This window comes from Myotis nattereri, assembly GCF_964212035.1.
Source record: "Myotis nattereri genome assembly, chromosome: Y".
In the NCBI taxonomy this organism is placed as follows: domain Eukaryota; kingdom Metazoa; phylum Chordata; class Mammalia; order Chiroptera; family Vespertilionidae; genus Myotis; species Myotis nattereri.
The window spans coordinates 35,211,800-35,229,760 of NC_138094.1; the positions used below are offsets into that span (position 1 = coordinate 35,211,800).

The 17,961-nt window shown below is 44.1% G+C and overlaps 1 pseudogene across 1 annotated transcript; it reads right to left on the minus strand.

The window, feature by feature from the left end:
* Positions 1 to 8,269: 8,269 nt before the first annotated feature.
* LOC308512433 (cyclin-Q-like) lies at positions 8,270 to 17,790 on the minus strand (annotated as a pseudogene). Its single transcript has 3 exons — positions 17,768 to 17,790; positions 16,930 to 17,673; positions 8,270 to 8,282 (listed from the first exon to the last, which is right to left on the minus strand). The product of its transcript is annotated as a cyclin-Q-like (transcript).
* Positions 17,791 to 17,961: the final 171 nt, after the last annotated feature.

The following is a 17,961-nucleotide window of genomic DNA, read 5'->3' on the forward strand; positions in this document are numbered from 1 at the left end:
GGAGGCCGACGTTCTATCCACTGAGCCAAACCTGTTTGGGCTCAGGGTCTTTTTTTTTTAATTACAGATGGATTTTTGGAGAGTTCATTCTAGGTCTGTGAAATATGCTGTTGGTGTTTTAATGCGGAGTGCATTGAACGTATAGATTGCTTTGGGTACTATAGCCATTTTAATGAGGTTGTTTCTACCAATCCATGAACAAGGTTTGTCCTTCCATCTGTTTATGTCTTCCTCTATCTCTTTTTTCAACATCTTCTAGTTTTCTGAGTGTAGGTCTTTTACCTCCTTAGCTAAATTTATTCCTAGGTGTCTTATTTTTTTTGGTGGGATGATACATAGGATTCTTTTTTCAATCTCCTTTTCTGTAAGTTCACTATTGGTGTATAAAAATGCCATAAACGTAATTTATTTCTGTTCTGACCTTTATTATCTCTTTCTTTTTGTGTACTGTGGGCTTTTTTCTCTAATGGAGAGGCACTCTGAAGCCAAGAACAAAACAGCTTTTATTTACTTGAATACACATTTGTCCTTTAGCAAATTTCTTGGCATTAATTATGTAGTCTGCTACATTGACAAATTCATTTAGTAAGTTTATTAAATTTTTGAAGGAGTGTTTGTGGTTTTCTATGTACAGTATCACGTCATCTGCAAATAATGACAATTTACTTCTTCTTTTCCAATTTGGGAACCATTTATTTCTTTTTCTTGTGTGATCACACTGACTAGGACTTCCAGTACTGTGTTGAACAGGCGTGATGAAAGTGGGCGTCCCTGTCTTGTTCCTGTCCTAGAGGGAAATGGTTTTTGTTTTGCACTTTGAGTATGTTGTTGGCTGTAGGTTTGTCATATAAGGCTTTTATTATGTGGAAGGATGATTCTGCTATTCCTACTTCGCTGAGTGTTTTTATCAGAAAAGTCTGTTGCACTTGGTCACATGCCTTTTCTGCACCAATTGATATGATTGTGTGGTTTTTCTCCCTCAAATAGTTTATGTGATGTTTCACGTTCATTGATTTGCTGATTTTGTACCATCCTTGCATCCCTGGAATAAATCCCACTTGGTCATGGTGTATGATCTTTCTAATGCAATGCTGAATCCAGTTTGCTGAATTTAGTTGAGGATTGCAGCATTAATGTTCATCTGGAATATTGGCCTGTAAGTCACTTTCTTTGTAGTGTCTTTTTCTGGCTTTGGGATTATGGTAATGCTGGCTTCTTAAAAATAGATTGGAAGTATGCCGTCCTCTTGAATTATTTGAAATAGTGTGAGAAAGTTTGGTTTTCCTTCTTCTTTGAATGTTTGGTCAAACTCCCCTGTGAAGCCATCTGGTCCAGAGCTTTTGTTTTTTGGAAGCTTTTTGATTACTGTTTCAATTTTATCAGTATTTATCGGTCTGTTCAGGATTTTTGCTTCTTCCTGATTGAGTTTTGAAAGCTTGTCTTTTTGTAGGAATGTGTCCATTTAATTGAGCTTGTCCAGTTTGTTGTAGTAGAGTTGTTCATTGTAATTTTTTATAATCCTTTGTATATCTGTGGGGTCGTTTGTTACTTCACCTCTCTCATTTCTGTTTTTGTTTATTTGGGTGCTCTCTCTTAGTTTCTTGCTGAGATTGACTAGAGGTTCATCAGTGTTGTTTATTCTTTCCAAGAACCAGCTTGGGTTTCATTGATTTTTTGTATTATTTTTTTTTTCGTCCCTACGTCATTTATTTCTGTTCTGACCTTTTTTATCTCTTTCTTTTTGTGTACTGTGGGCTTTTTTCTCTAATGGAGAGGCACTCTGAAGCCCAGGACAAAATAGCTTTTATTTACTTGAATACACATTTGTCCTTTAGCAAAGCAAACAGACATATCAATGGTAAAGTTTAGTAAACAATAGAAGAATTTTCATGTTAGGAGGTTGCCTTCAGCCATTTTCCCCACAACAGGATAACAAAATGCTGATTTTCTGCCATGCTGAATATCAAAATCCATTCGCCTTCTGTGGGAATTCTCGCATTGATATGTTAACTACTTTTGGTCTTTGCCCCATCATTTCCCCCTTTTTGTTTTCTTAAGTAATTTAGAAAGGTGAATGCCATCTTCTGGGCTCAGATTCTTTTAAGACTTGTGATTCTTCTTCAGACTGGAAGAAAACATAGAAGAACAAGAAAGAGAGACAATATTGGTTATTCTAAAAAGCAACTGTAAGGAGATTCAATGAAAAGGATTGAGTTCTTTCATGTCCTTTTAAATATCGTTTTCAGGTATTTAAGGAATTTGTCCATAGTAGGCTTCTTTTTGGGCTATCAGTTCTTTATGGGTCCCTTTACAGTCACTGTTCCCTTGTGACATGACAGCAATGATGTTCGAGTTCTGGATGGTGGGCAAACGGTGAGAAATGACAATGCAGGTCTGACCTCTTTTGGCTTTGTCAAGAGCCACCGGCACATAGGCACAGCTGATGACTGCTAGCGTGGCAAGGCATGGTCACCATCCCCCATCTCTAGAGGTTTCTCCTCTGTCTTCTCAGCATGTTGCTTGGGGCACTGCTATCTGTAGTTGGAGTAGTTTGGTCAGTTCCTCTCTCAGATTCATGTTGCAGGAATCCACTCAGGCTTGGAGGAGTTTTCTGCAAATACACAAGCATATCCTTGACCAAAGATTAATAAAGGGACCCTTCCTTGAACTATACTCGGTATCTTTCCATTTAACCAGACCATTTTGCTTTGGCTTATTCTGACACCAGTGTAATTCTATGGGTGTCTTACCATCAGCATTACAAGGGTAAAATTTAAAGTAATTAAGGCTTGGTGTGGTCTACTTACAAGAGATGTCTTCACTATTCCACCACTTTTGTTTTCCAAGTTGGGATTTTAGAGCCCTTGTAGTAGATGTAACATGCAAGGAGGGCATTTCTTCATAATCTGTTTTGCCGGCTGTACAATATTTTGGCAGGCTGATGTAAAAGCTTGTGAAATTCTGTGACTTGTTTAATAAAATAACTAACTGACAGGCATATTCATTTCCTTTTGTTAAAGGACCAGGACTTGTTCAAATAGTATAGAAAGGCTTCGGTCACCGAGTCATTTAAATTGAGTAGTTGCAGTTCTGTTTACAAAGCCAGCAGCATAAGCAGATAAAGAGATAATATGAAGAGGCTTTTGGAAATCCTGCAAGTCAGCCTTGATTGTTTCTAATTCGATTATTTGCACAGAAGTATGACTGGTCTGCATGACTTGGTCTGAAATCATTGCAGTATAAGCAGCTTTACCATGAGATGAACTATCAGTAAAAACAGTGACTTCTCCAGGAATAGGTTTCTGCCTATTCCAACTATGTTCCCCTGAATATTCTTTTATTTCCATTTGCTAATTTAAATCAGTCTAAAACAAGGCTTATTTCCTATCTTCCTTTCTCATTGGGTGGGGACAGTGAATGACACTAATTGGATTTCTGCTATCAGTCTTTGAGTATATTGACATATTTTTTTTTTTAGGAAAGCATAATGCAAATTGTTTTCTTTTTGAGGCCTGATACATTTATTTTTATATGCAGTTTTCTAGATATTTGAAGGGAATCTCCTTCCGTTTCTTCTTCCAGAGAAATTTCTAGGCCACAGTTATGGAGTTTCTTTTAAAAACCTTTTTCTTTCTTTTAAATAGTGCTACAAACTTGGTTTCTTTTCGGAAATACCAATTGGAGAGAGATATGCTGGCAAATGCTGTAATGCATACAGTTTAAGTAAAACTATCTTTTTACTTATTGTGTCTTATTAATGGTGAGATTTAATGCTTGAATGAGTTTTTTTGTGTTTTTTTTTTAAGATATTTTTATTGATTTTTAACAGAGAGGAAGGTACAGCGATAGAGAGTTAGAAACATCAATGAGAGAGAAACATCAATCAGCTGCCTCCTGCACAGTCCCCACTTGGTATGTCCCCACAACCAAGGTACATGCCCTTGACAGTCTTCTTTTTTTGCTCTGGTGAGACTTATTCTCCAGATGTCCCACATTGGGCGCCAGAATGTTGCAACCTTTTGCTGCAATGATTCAGGATCTGGGAAAGGAGCTGCACACAAATGAATACACTAGACAACAAATATAAATTTAGAAGGCATTGGGGAGCCAGGCGGAGACCTTTTTCTCTTGGGGAGAGGCTCTCTGAAATGCAGCACCCATCAGCTTTCATTTACTTGGCTGTAGGTTTCTCATATATGCCCTTTAGCAAAGCAGACAGGCATATCAGTAGTAAAGTTTAATTATCAGGTTAGCAAGATTGCCTTCAGCATTTTCCCAACAGCCGTTTAATAAAATGCTGATTTTCAGCCCTGCTGAATATCAAAGTTCATGTCAAAGTTCATTAGCTCTCCATACATACACACACACACACACACACACACACACGTATACATACACACACACACATATACACACACCCATACTACTGTTGGTCTTTGCCTCCAGCACTTTACTCTAAGGTTTGACAGTGTGATCAATGCTTCTTTGTGTCTGGATGTCTTGTTGTTCATCAGCTAATGTTCATTATATTCCACAAATTAGTGAGATAATGTGATATTTATCGTCCTCTGACTGGCTTAATTTGCTTAGTGTAATGCTCTCCAAGTCCATCCATGCTGTTTCAAATTATACGAGTTCATTCTTTGTTACAGCAGTAGAGTATTCCATTGTATAGATGTTCCACAGTTTTTTCATCCGTGCATCTGCTAATGGGCATTTAGACTGTTTCCAATTCTTAGCTATTGTAAATTGGGCTGGTATGAACATACAGTTGCATATATCTTTCCTGATTGGCCTTTCTCATTTCTTGGGATATATACCTAGAAGAGAGAACACTGGGTCAAAGGGGAGCTCCATTTTTAATTTTTTAAGCAAACTCTATATGGTTTTCCACAGTGGTTGCAGCAGTCTGCATGCCCACCAGCAGTGCGCAAGGGTTGCTTTTTCTCTGCATCCTCACCAGCACTTGTGGTTTGTTGATTTTTTTCTGACAGCTATTCTGACAGGTGTGGATGGTACCTCATTGTCGTTTTGATTTGCATCTCTTGGACTGTTCGTGCCTTTGAGCATTTTTCGTATGTCTCTTGGCCTTTTATAGGTCTCCTTTTAAAAAGTGTTAATTTAGGTCCTTTGCCCATGTTTTGATTGGATTGTTTATCTTCCTATTGTTAATTTGTGTGAGTTCCCTGAAAACTTTGGAGATTCAACACTTATCCGAGATACCATTGGCAAATATGTTCTCCCTATGCAGTGGGCTTTCTGGTTGTTTTGTTCAGGATTTTGTTTGCTGTGCAGAAGGTTTTTATTTTGACGGAGTCCACTTGTTTATTTTACCCTCTGTGTGCATTGCCTTTGGAGCTGTATCAATAAAGGTACTGCGAAGACATATCTGATATATTGCTACATAGGCAATCTTATAAGGTTGTTTTATAGGTTCTCATCTGATGTTTAAGTCCTTCATCCATTTTGGGTTTATTTTTGTGAATGGTGTAAGTTGGTGGTCTAGTTTCATTATTTTGCATGTATCTTTCTAATTTTCCTAACATTTATTGAAGAGACTGTCTTGACTCCATTGTGTGCTCTTGCCTCCTTTGTAAATTAATAATAGAGCGTAATGACTTGGGTCCACTTCTGGGTTCTCTGTTCTGTTTCAGTGGAGTATATGTCTTTTCTAGTGCCAGTAGCAGGCAGTTTTGAGAATGGTGGCTTTATAATATAGCTTAATATCTGGTATTGTGAGCCCGCCAACTTTTTTCTTCTTCCTCAGACTATTTTTACACCATTTGAATTTTTTCAAGGATTTTTTTGTGTCTGTGCAATATTCTGTTGGTATATTATTGGAGATAACAATGAATCTATAGATTGCTTTGGGTGGTATGGACATGTTAATGAAGTTAAGTCTACCAACCCATCAACATGGTATATGAATCCATTGGTTGATATCTTTATCTCCATTTCAATGTCCTGTAGTTTTCCAAGTGCAGTTCTTTTACTTTCTTTATGAATCAATAAAAATGTACAGTTTTTAATTGTAAACCTTGTTTTCTATCAAAATTACTTCTTGCGTGAATTGTGGGACACCCTTTACTTAGGCGACTCCTGTGAAAGGGCCATTTGACCCACAAAGGGGTCGCAACCCACAGGTTGAGAACCGCTATTCTAAAATGTCACGTAAATCTAATAGATCCAGTGTGTCCATTAGAGGCTCTGCATCCTTGTTATTTTTTCATATGGAAGATCTATCCAGTGATGTCAGAGGGGTGATAAAAGTCCCTTACTGTGACTGTCCTTTTGTCACACTCTCTGTTAAAGTCTTCTAGAATTTTTGTTTGTTTTGATTTTTTGTTTATTTGTTTGTTTGAGATATATATATTGAGGTGCTCCTATGTTGGCTGAATATATGATTACTAGGGTTATATCGTCTTGTTGGTTGGTCCCTTTAGTATCATGCAGTGACCTTTATCTCTTGGGATGGCCTTTATTTTAAAGTCTTTTTTTTCTGATATGCGTATTGTTACTTCGGCCTTTTTTTTCCTTTTCCATTTGCATGGAAATTTTTCCCATTCCTTCACTCTCATCCTGTGTGTGTCTTTTGTTTTGAGATGGTGCTCCTGTAGACAGCATATACTTGCATCATGTTTCTGTATCCATTTGGCTCCACTACACCTTTAGATTGGAGCATTGACCTATTTACATTTAGGGTTATTATTCATAGGTATTTATTTCTTTCCATTTTGTTTCTGTGTGGCTAAGTTTCTGTCTCTGTTTCTCCTTCTCATTACAGCAATCTCTGTAGCATTTCTTGTAAAGCTGGCTTGGAGATGATGTACTCCTTCAGCCTTTTTCTGTCTAGGAAGCTCTGTATTTGACCGTCTATTTTGAATGAAAGAATTGCCAGATATAGTAATCTTGGTCTCAGATCCTTGCTTTCCATTAACTTGAGTACTTCATGCCATCTTCTTCTGGCCTGTAGAGTTTCTGATGAGAGATCAGGAGTCAGCCTTATGGGAACTCCTTCATAGCTAACAGTTTTCTTTTGTCTTGCTGCCTTGAAGATTCTGTCTTTGTCTTTAATTTTTGGCATTTTAATTATGATGTGTCTGGTCACGTGTTTGTTTGGGTACTTCTTCTTTGGGGTTCTCTTTGGCTCTTGATCTTGTGTGGGATTTTCCTTTACCAGGTTAGGTAAGTGTTCTGCCATTGTTTCTTCAAAGACCTTCTCTATGCCTTTCTCCCCTCCTGCCTCTTTTGGCACACTGGCTATTCTAATACTGTGATGTAAGTGGTCCTGATGTTTGTTTGTTTGTTTGTTTGTTTTAAATCTTAATTTTTCTGCCTTTTTTTTATTGGGTGATATTTTTAACTCTGTTCTATATCAGTGATTGGATCCTCAGCTTTCCCTAATATCTGCCTATTCCTTCTATGTGTTCTTTATTTGTATTATGTCATTTTATATCTAGGACTGTTCTTCTTTTCGTAGTCACTATATCTTTTTTCATGCTGTTGAGCTCTTTTACCTTCATAACTCTGAAGTCAGATTCAGATAAATGTCTTCTGTGTGCTTCATCTCTCTCAATATCTGGAGAATTCTCCAGTTCTCTCATTTGAGGATTTTTTATTTAATTCCTCTTTCTGGCTTTCTGTGTGGGTTTGTGGTGACAAGTTAGGCAGACCTGTCTGCCTATCAGTCTCTAGTGCAGAAAATTGTTAAAGGATGTTTCTGACTAATTAGGTCAGGCAAAGACTCAAAGCCTCCAGAGACCTCCTCTGTCTATAGACTGATAGGATTCCAACTTAACTTGCCTCCAAGGCAATGGTCCTCAGGTTATAGAAAGAGTTTGTTTCAACAGGGTTGGACAGTTGCCTCTGCGTGGAGGTTAATTGTTATTTATAATCTCTTAAGTGTCCTCAGGGCAAGGTGTTTCCCAGTAGCATGTGTTAATTGTCTCCCCTCCAGGAAAGGTAAATGTCTGCATGGGAAAGATTTTTTCTGCTGCATGAGGAAATGACTCCTCCAAGGAAACTTGAAGTGTCTGTCTTCTGTGCTGGAACCCTTGACTCCCCAGTTCTGGCTTTTTCCCTCACAGCTCCAGTCCACTTCACCCTCCCTTTGCCAGGGCACAAGGTGTGTGGCTCCACAGGGAAATTTGTGCGCTGGCCCTTTAAGAGGATACCTGAATTTCCAGCTGTCTCTCACTGGCAGACAGTGTCCTGCTGCTATTCACATCCACAGGTTATATGGGTACCCTCCTCAGTTCTGTGCTCTCTGCTAGGAGGCGTAGCTTGGAGATTAGACCCAGAGTTCTCAGTGGCAGTCCTCCATAGTTGAGATATCTCTCCGAGACTTCAGTTGCTGTCTGTGGGTGTCAGGCCCGCCCCTTCAAGCCTCCTCTCCTCGTACCAGTGTCTACGGGGCCTCCACCTTCGGTCCTAGGTGTCAGGGTTCTCTCCTGTGAGTTTTCCATTGATTATTCCGGAAGTTGTTCTGTATTTTAGTTGGAATATCAGTTTGTTCCTGGGAGCATGTCCCTGTAGCATCCACTTATTCTGCCACCATGCTTTTACATATATTTTTATTTATCTCAGAGAGAAACAGAGAGCATGTGAGAGTTAGAAACATCAGTGATGAGAGCGATTCTTTGATCAGCTCCCTCCTGCAAGCCTCAGACTCGAGATTGATCCCACACTCAGGCAAGTGCCCTTGACCTGAATCGAAACTGGGGCCTTTCAGTATGAAGGTCGTTGATCTTCCACTGTTCCCAACTGGCTAGGGTTCTGCCACCTTTTACAATCTTCTTCGGAATCCCTCTGCATTGTAAAGTCCCTGCTAACATTCTTGTCCAATACGCTCCTTTTCATGTGGTTTCAGGATGGAGTTGTGCATGAAGGCCCTAATGTCCTGTGAGTGCACATTCTGATCAGTAGCACCGTAAGGAAATATGCACTGAGGCATGCTCAGTAGGCATATAGTAACAGAATCCTGCCATGTATCTTACTGTTTGTTTCTGTTTGGATCATGATGGAGCTCAACTAAGGCTCTTGTTTCAAGTAGGGGTAGGCAGGATATACTCTTCATTTCAACCCGTGTTCTTCTGAGAAACTTTGGTAGTCGTGCCCTACTCTAATATGTATTAGGCCATTCAATTATAAGGCCAGATCTTTTTGTAAGGACAAGGCATTTATTTTTATTGAGTGAAAATTCTAATTAACACATTAATATATAAAGATATAATTTGTACTTCCAACAATCATATACTTATTGAAGAAATATGGAGACCAAATAACTACATCTTAATCAACAGGATACAAGTCCAGTAGTTCCTCACGTTACATTGTTGACACGTTCCTGCAGTGGGATGTAATGCAATATTCGCGTAAGTCAGAACTCACCTACATAAGCACGTATGTCACTCACATGGAGACACATACACAGCAGTAATGGCGTGCAACAGTTAAAAAATAATTAAAAGAAAGAGAACAATTGCTGACCTTTCTTGTGGTAAATGAATAATAAGAAAACATAAAGCACATATGTACATACGTAGAAATGCTCAAACTTTTTTTTTTTTAATAAATAAATGGGGAATGGCAACGTAACCACAAAACTTATGTACCTCGAGTCCAACGTAACCCAAGGAATGTCTGAATTATCACAACAGGCTGAAAAGTGATCAGTGTGGATTCAGATGGCCTGTTTTTAATGAAAAGAAGGGTGTAAAGGGACACTTGAAAGAGTCAGATACTGAAAGTTGCTACATCAGAGCGTGCACATAGTTGTGAAGAAATAAGGTAAAAGTGACTTATTCATATTAGTAAAGAGATGTTTTAAAGTCTAACATAGAGACCCTCACTATAAATTATGTTGGAAAATTGAAAGTATTGATAGCATCAGTGTAGTTAAGAAGAATATGCCTCTGCACTTGAATATAGACAAGCAGTCTGCCCATTTCAATTTTGGATGAGCTAGTGAGCAAAGAAAATTAGTGAAAGGCTCACTTAGGGGCATTAGTGGAAAGAATTAGCACTGAAGCATAGTACTGTTTGTGGGACATGTAATAGTTCTCATATTTTGAGGGTGATGAGTGCCCTTCATATAAGCCATTAAATAATACCGCTAAAGAGCAGTAAAATCTGAATGGCCATCATTACCAAAATTCAGGTTATACCTTTAAATTATTCAGCATTAGAAGAGAACCATGCTAAATCGGTGATAAATAATAAAATGACTAGAAGCCCGGTGAATGAAATTCAAGCACCAGTGGCGTCCCACAGCCTGGTCTGCACCCTCACACAATCTGGGACCCCTTGGGAGATGTGGGACTGCCAGGTTAGGTCTGACACCTCCTGAGGGATGTAGCAGTGCACGAAACGGCAGGCAGGTGGGCAGGAGCCCAAGCTGGAGTCAGGTGCTCTGTTCCCGCTCATCCAAGCCCCACTCCACCTGCCACCACTGCTTCGTAGCCTTGTCACATAGGCAGCAGAGGCTCTTGCTGTCACAGCTGCACTTTCCAGCCTTTAGCCCGCCTTCTGGCTGAGTGATGCTCTCGCTGTGGGAGAGCCTTGACCACCTGGGGGAAGCTCCTGTGTTGAGCGTCTGCGTCCTGGTGGTCGGTGTGCATTGTACCAACCACTCATAATGTCGCTTACGCTATTATATTTATAGATATGTGTGACCAATTTGGCATGTCCTGGCCCAATAGAATATTAGTATTTACAGATGATATCTTGCCACTATTAGAATTCCAGTGGCCAGGTGCATGGATTTGTGCACATTGAAAGGAGATTAATTAGAAGAAATATTTTAGTACTGCTATTTGCCCTTTCTCTATAATAGCAGTGTCAACCAAATTCAGATTGACAATGCCGATTTGAAACACATGCATGCAATTGGCGCCAGCAAGAGGTTCAAACTTATGGCACATGCACGAGTCACCTTAGCCATATAAATATGTGTGTGTGTGTGTGTGTGTGTGTGTGTGTGTGTGTGTGTGTGTGTGTGTGTCTTTAGATAGATAGAGAATAAACTTGCTTAATTAGACCTGCTTTCTGATTTAGCTCAACTTTTTCCAACCCATTGAATCCCCTTAACTTCTCTTCCAGGTAATTGTCAGCAACACAGCAGTAAATGTCAACACAAAGCACATTATTATTGTAGTTCATGCGGGGAGAACAACGGGTAAAATATTTAACTGCAGCAGTGTTTGACTTCATTCAGCACAGTGAGAAAACCTGAAGTCATTTTCAAGTTCCACCATTTCTTCCTTCTTTTCAGTCAGGTCAAGATTCTAAGCTTTCAAAATCTCCATTTTCTGGCTAATGAAGAGGTAAGAGGATACCTCCGAGTTACCATCTACCTACACCAGAACTTTGAGTGTGGGGCGGGGTTGCGCAGGGTGACACCCACAGCCCTGTCCGTGATTGGAGGAGGCTTTTGAGGAGCCCAAACAGAAACAGCAGGCTGGGCCTGGCCAGGTGCCTTCTGTACCACATGTTCACATGGCCAGCGCCTGTGCATGAGCCCAGTGTGCACCCAGTCAGCACACCAGGGCCTGGTTGCATACAACAGTGAGCAAGCACCTTGCCTGGACTCAGCAGGCTCTGCACCACCTGCTCCTTCACAGCACCAGTCTCAGAGCCAGGGAGCATCCAGAGTCAGGCTGTGTTGGGAGACTGAGGGGCTCCTGGGGGCAGCGTGCTTCCTCTCAGTTCCACTGGGGGGCCTTCAGCTGCAGGGCGCCTGAGGACTCACAGTGCACCCCAGGGCCATTGCACCAGGAAGGACAGGGCAAGCAGGATGATCCAGGAGGCTTTTAGCTTCACCTCGGTGCAGGGAAGTGGTGATACCCAGGACACAAGGGCACAGGAAGTTCAGAGGGCAGCTTTGGGGCTGGAGTGGGAGGACTTCATGCAGGTGGGGGAGGCTGAGACCCTGGAGCTGAGGTTGGACACAGGCCAGGATGTTGGGATTGATCTTGAGTGCGGGAGAGGGGAGGACTGGGTGGCTGCAGAGCAGTGTGTGCAGGGAGAGGAGAGTGAGGTGCAGCAGGGAACCCAGAGTGAGGAGCAAGGGGAAGACAAGGAGGGCCTGGGGGAGGAGTTCCAGGCACAGGCTCAGTTTATCCTGTGGACCGAGGGCCTTCTGCAGGTGGTGCCATGGCAGGCCAAGTGGGCAGGGGAGGAGGTTTTCCCAGATCTGCAGGTGGGGAGGCAGGAGGAGGTGGTGAGTGAAGAGCTGAGGCTGGAGGCACAGGCTCCAGGTGACCTGCAAGGGAGTAACCACCAGGAGGAGGGGTGGATGGAGGAGCAATTAATTGCAGGGGAGCAGTTTGTCCTGCAGGGGGAGGGGAAGTGCACCATGGAGGCAGTGGAACAGGTGGGAGAGGTGGAGCCTCAGTCCAAGGCCAAAGCAAAGCCAGAAGAAGAGGAGCCAGTGCAGCAGGAGCAGGCCCAGTCAGGGCCCGGGGCCAAGTTAACCTTGTCCCCTCTGGAGGTGCTCAAGGCCCTTCAATTGGAGATGGAGACCATGAACGAGCAAGCCAGCAGGGCCTTCTCTCGGCTCAGGTGCAGGACTCGGCAGAGGCTCAAGCCCTATTTCAAACGGAGAAGCCTCAATATCCGGCGCATCCCTGGGTTCTGGCTCACAGCTGTATCCTTGAGGGTAGAGGAGCAGGATCACAAGGAGCATGGGACAGTGCAGGAGAACGGTGTAAGCGGGGATGGTTCCCATAGAAAAGAACATTGAGGACAAGCTAGGGGCAGTGCATCCCGGTCTGGCCCAGGATCCTGGAGACACCCTCTGTCTTGTACAGGCACCATAGAAGCATTACCAGGGTGTCCAGGGGCAGAGCTCCAAGGCAGAGGCACGCATACACCAGGGGCTGATGCCCACAGACTGGGCTGTGTTGCACGGGCTGTTCTGGGACTAACTAATGCTGCCTTACAGGCCGTCTCTATGTCCAGTTCCTCAGTCAGAAGCAGGAATATGTGATGTGTAGCCTGTCAAGCCCTCAGCACAAAACAATCTGGTGGGCATCAGGGTCTGTCAGGAAACAGAGTGGTGCTGTGCCCCTTCCTGCCCTTGATGGAGAAGGAGTGGCCTTAAGGGAAGGAGAGGCCAGGCCAGGCTGCTCTTTCTAGCTGGTCCATGCCCAGCTCCCAGGTTGCAGGCTCCTTGACCCAAAGCAGTTTGTCAACCACCCAGAGTTGTCAGCCATGATCAGCGTCCAAGATGAAAATATGCTCGGCCATGTGATTGATTTGAAGGTAAGTGCACCTGCTCCAAGGAGTAGTGGAGGGCAGGTGGGGAAATGGCCTGTCCCTGAAAACAGCTACAGGCGGCAGCACTGGGCTGCGATTTCACTCCCTGGATTCATTTCCTTCTGCAGGTGAGGGAAGTCAGGCATCCCTGTGGTTGCTGCACCATTAGCCTGTACTTCCGCAGCAACCCCTACTTCCGCAACCATGTGATTGTGAAGGAGTATCTCATCACCCTCACAGGTAAGAGGAGGCTCCCTGCATGGGCTGCAGCTCGTGGTAGGCAGGGATGGAAGGCGATGTACCCAGCTTCACATACCCCTCTCCTGCAGGATACAGGTTGTCCCGTGCCACTCCCATTCAGTGGTACCAGCATTGTGAACGAGAAGTCTACAGCCACAGGCTCCAGGACAGCAGCGCCAGCTTCTTCTACTGGTTCTCTGACCACAGTGTGACAACATCTGACAGGATTGCTGAGGTGGGATGTCACTGGCCATGCCAGATTCCTGTGTCCGCCTGCTGCTTGGGTTTCTATTTGGGTCCCTGTGTTCTCCTGACCAAGCTCTCTTTGCCCTACCAGATCATCACCAAGGACCTGTGGCTCAATCCCCTGAAGTACTATGAGAGGACGATGGCCCATAGTGAGCGGACAGGACGGGTGAGGAGGGGCTGCCTGGGCTCTCCCCTGGTGTGCTGCCAGGTTCCTGGGCCATTATTTTTCTCTCACAGGGACACCTGGATGCTGGGAGGGAAACAGCCTGTAACACCAGGGCCGCAGGGTGTGTGCCTTTGACAGGAACTACCAGTACAACAAGGGCAGTGCAATTCCAGCTCAGGCAGGGGGGCTTAGGCAGGAGGAGGGAGTGTGCATGTGCACTGTCACTCATAATCAAAGCAGATTACCTCAGCCCCTCCTCTGAACTCTCCCTCTAGGCCACCCACAGCACCTTCAGGCCTTTCCACCTGCCCCTCAACAGGGGCTGGCATGACATGTTCTTCCTATACTCCTTTCCACAGGTGTCTGTGAATCTTCCTCATGCTGAGGCCTAGGCTGCTGTGCTGCCACGCCACATTGCCCTATTGCTGCTCACCACCATCTCCTATTTCCCCAGGGTCTCCACTTCCTCCTGGGGCCACTGGGATCGGCCTGCTCCTGATCAGTATCTTAGGGGGCAAAGTCTGGGCCACAGAGCTGGAGGAATCCTTGTTTTGCAGCCTTGTCAGAGGTTCTTCAATCCTTTTATCCATTTAGGTTTTCCAAGGAGAATACCTCATTTGTTTACCCTCCCTAACTGGAAAACAGGGCAGCATGCCATGACGAAATAACACAGTGCTTCATTTTGTATGCAGTTCACTTCAAAGACTTTATGCACATATGGTCATAGACACCCTGGGAAATTTAGGGCCATGAATATAACTCACCATCCAAACAGACTGCTTTTCTGTGTTTGTAGTAAAATCAGACAAGAAATCCCATGTTGCAGAACACTTTCTTCTGAAAATTTTTTGCAATGTTAGTGTTTAAGGTTTTACAAAAAGTAATATATATGTCTCTTTCTTTTTTTTTTACTTACCTTCCCTCCAGCTTCCTCTATCTCTAGTCTCTTGTTCTTGTCACCCACTCCCAGTGTCTTGCCTCTGTTGGTCTGTTGGTTGTGCTTATATTCTGAATATGTTAACAATACAATATGTAAAATTTAAACATTTAAGTATATTGTAATTTAAATCAGCACTTAGGAAGCAACCTTGTACAATTCAAACCTTGCCTCCAATCCTGAAACTTCATAATGGTACCTACAATTCTTGATGCTTCCCCCAAACCTACCATTTGCTTTTTGTCATTCTTAAATAACAGAAGCCAAATTGCTTACAATAAAATATTGTCTGTACCTTATCATTTTTATTTTCAGTGTCTAATTCTTCTGTCACAATTCTTCTGTCACAGGGGCTTCCCCTCTGACTCCCCAAGTGCCCAATCAGGTGAGCTACTGTACTGCATGATTCACTCTCTCTTGTGTACATGGTGTATCCTGTGATCGCTGCCAGCACCACACTCAGGACCTCTTACAGGGGTGTCCCATCGGCTGTTGCAGTAATTGCCATGCCCCCATCATACCCATCTCCTGTGTGGCTGTAATAATCATCACAGGAACTGGGCCACCATAAGTCAGAAGGGGCCTTTGTGGTGGTGGTGCCCAGTTTTTTATTGGAATGTTGATCTTCCTTTTGTTTAGTGGATGAGTTCAGTATGAATTTTGGAGAATAGGTCCTTATCTGATATAACATTGGCAAATATCTTCTCCCAGGCAGTGGACTTCCTTGTTTTGTTGTTGTTGTTGTTGTTGTATTTGTTGGCCGCTTCTTCTCTGCAGAAGTGTTTTAATTTGACGTCGTCCCATTTGTTTCTTTTCTCCTCAGTTTCCATTGCCCTAGGAGCTGTATCAGTAAAGGTATTGCTGAGACAGATGCCTGATATTTTGCTTCTTCTAAGATTTTCATGGTTACCCACTTACGTTTAAGTCCTTTATTCATTCCCAATTTATACTTATGTGTGGTGTAAGTTGGTGTAGACTAATTTTTTTGCATGTATCTGTGCTATAAGTTCAACACCAATTATTATTATGTTTTTATTTTGGCTTTGTAATATCTTCAATGAAACAAAATAAAATTTCCCTCTATGTTAATTGAGTCATACTTTCTCTAAATCTGGCCTTTAAAAAAATCCCCTGGGGCACAGTCCCATCCGTTCTTTGATTTTCCTTCCACTGATCCCAAACCTCGGCTGTAGTCTGCGTTCTTTCAAAGGACAAAAGCAGACCCGGAGGCCTCAGAGCTGCCCGCAGCACCCTCCTGCCCATGGCACCCTCCTGCCCACGGGAGGTGCAGTGCCCATCCCCATCTGGACCTTGGCTGCCAGGGAGAGTCAAAGCCTGAGAATCAAAGTGGCAGCATGTCATCGCCTTCACCTGCCGGAAGGCGGTCCATCCTTGCTGCTTGACACAGTCGCTGCAGGAAAGAAATATCTGCACAGCATATGTTTCAAGGGACCTGGCGTATATAGCATACTGTTCTTAATATGTTTGCTCCCCTTAGCGCTGTGTGTTTTAACCAAGGTCACCTCTCCTAGAAAGGTTGTTTCCCCAGGTAGGAACTTTTCCCTGAAGTCAGGGAGAGGATGCCTCTCCTAGAAAGGTTGCTTCCCCAGGTAGGAATTTTTCCCTGAAGTTAGGGAGGGGATGAAACTCCTTAACTAAGTGCCAGGCGGGTAGTTAATAACTACAAACAATCATGCTTAAGCTACATAATCTTTACTCCCTGGAATGGAGATAAGAAACACCCTAACCTTTGTAATAGAAATTGATAGGATTAAAATCAACTGGGATAAATACTGATGTAACAAGACAATAAACAGCAGAACCTCTCTGGAGATCGAGGCCAGAACTTGCCTGAAGATCCTGGCTAGGCTGCTGATCAACTGAACACTGTCTCCGTGTCATTCCTTCTTCGCCGACTCCGTCTAACGCCTTTGGGAACCCCTGGACCTGCTGGGTTGGACCCCGGCATTCACTGGCCTGTCTCCAGCAGCACAAAACCAGTCCTCCCTGCCAGTGCTCTGGGGACCCGCCCTCAGGGCGATGTGGTGGCGCTGTCCCCTGGCAGCCGAGTGTCCCAGGCTTGTCTTTGGGGATCTCTGTGTCCATGGTATAAATGCAAGTGAGATCAAACACAATGTTATCAATGATTGGCTTGGTAAGGTCGCCACTAAATACTTGCCACCATGGCTTCTCGGCCATGGCCTCGGCGGGCACCTGGACCCCACAGACCTGCAGGGCCAGGTGGAGCACCAGCACCGCTATGTGCTGAGCCTGGAACCAGAAGCACAGCCCCCCGCGGTAGCTGTCCCGCAGCAGGGCCCAGGCAGTGATGGAGATGGGGGTCCGTTGCCAGCTGTAAGGATTCAGCCAGTTCTTGAGAGAAATCAGGTAGTGGAGCAGGTACCTGTGTGGGTGCTGAAAGGAGACTTGGAAGCGCAGTACCCGCAGCACAAGGAGCTCGCACTGCACAATGCTGTCCCGGATCACCCAGACTAGGGAGTCCATCTCCAAGGGCTCGCTGCCTGGGTGGAAGTACCTGTTGGACACGTTGATGATGTCACGGGTTCGCAGGGGCTGTTCTTCCACTTTGCCAGCCAAGTAAAGGGCAGACATGGCGACCAAGTTAGGGTCATAGGCGTCCAGGTTGATCTCACAGAAGAACTTATGGTAAATGGCACAGGCGGTGGCGAGGGGAATGGACTACATCCCTAGCTTGACACCTGCCTCCATGATGAACCTTGTCACGCGGAAGTGCACCCTCACCTGGGTTTCGGGCCACCCCTTGGCGCCTGGCGCCGCGTCCTCCTCTCTGCAGCTGTCCAGGCTAAGGTCCTCCATGGGGCCCTGCTGGGAGGCCCCAGACCCCGCGGGAAGGGCAAGAGTCTCCAGTGCAGTGCCTGTGCCAGCAGAGTCCTAGCCCAGTGTGCAGCCGCCCCGCCATGCCCCGCCCCGCCCCGCGCCGCCCCACCTACCCAACCCTGCCTAGGCCTCACTGCCATCCAGGTTCCAACACCAATTATTGAAGAGACTGTATGACTCCATTCTATGCTTTTGCCTCCTTTGTCAAATATTAATTGAGCATAATGGTTCGGGTCGACTTCTACGTTTTCTG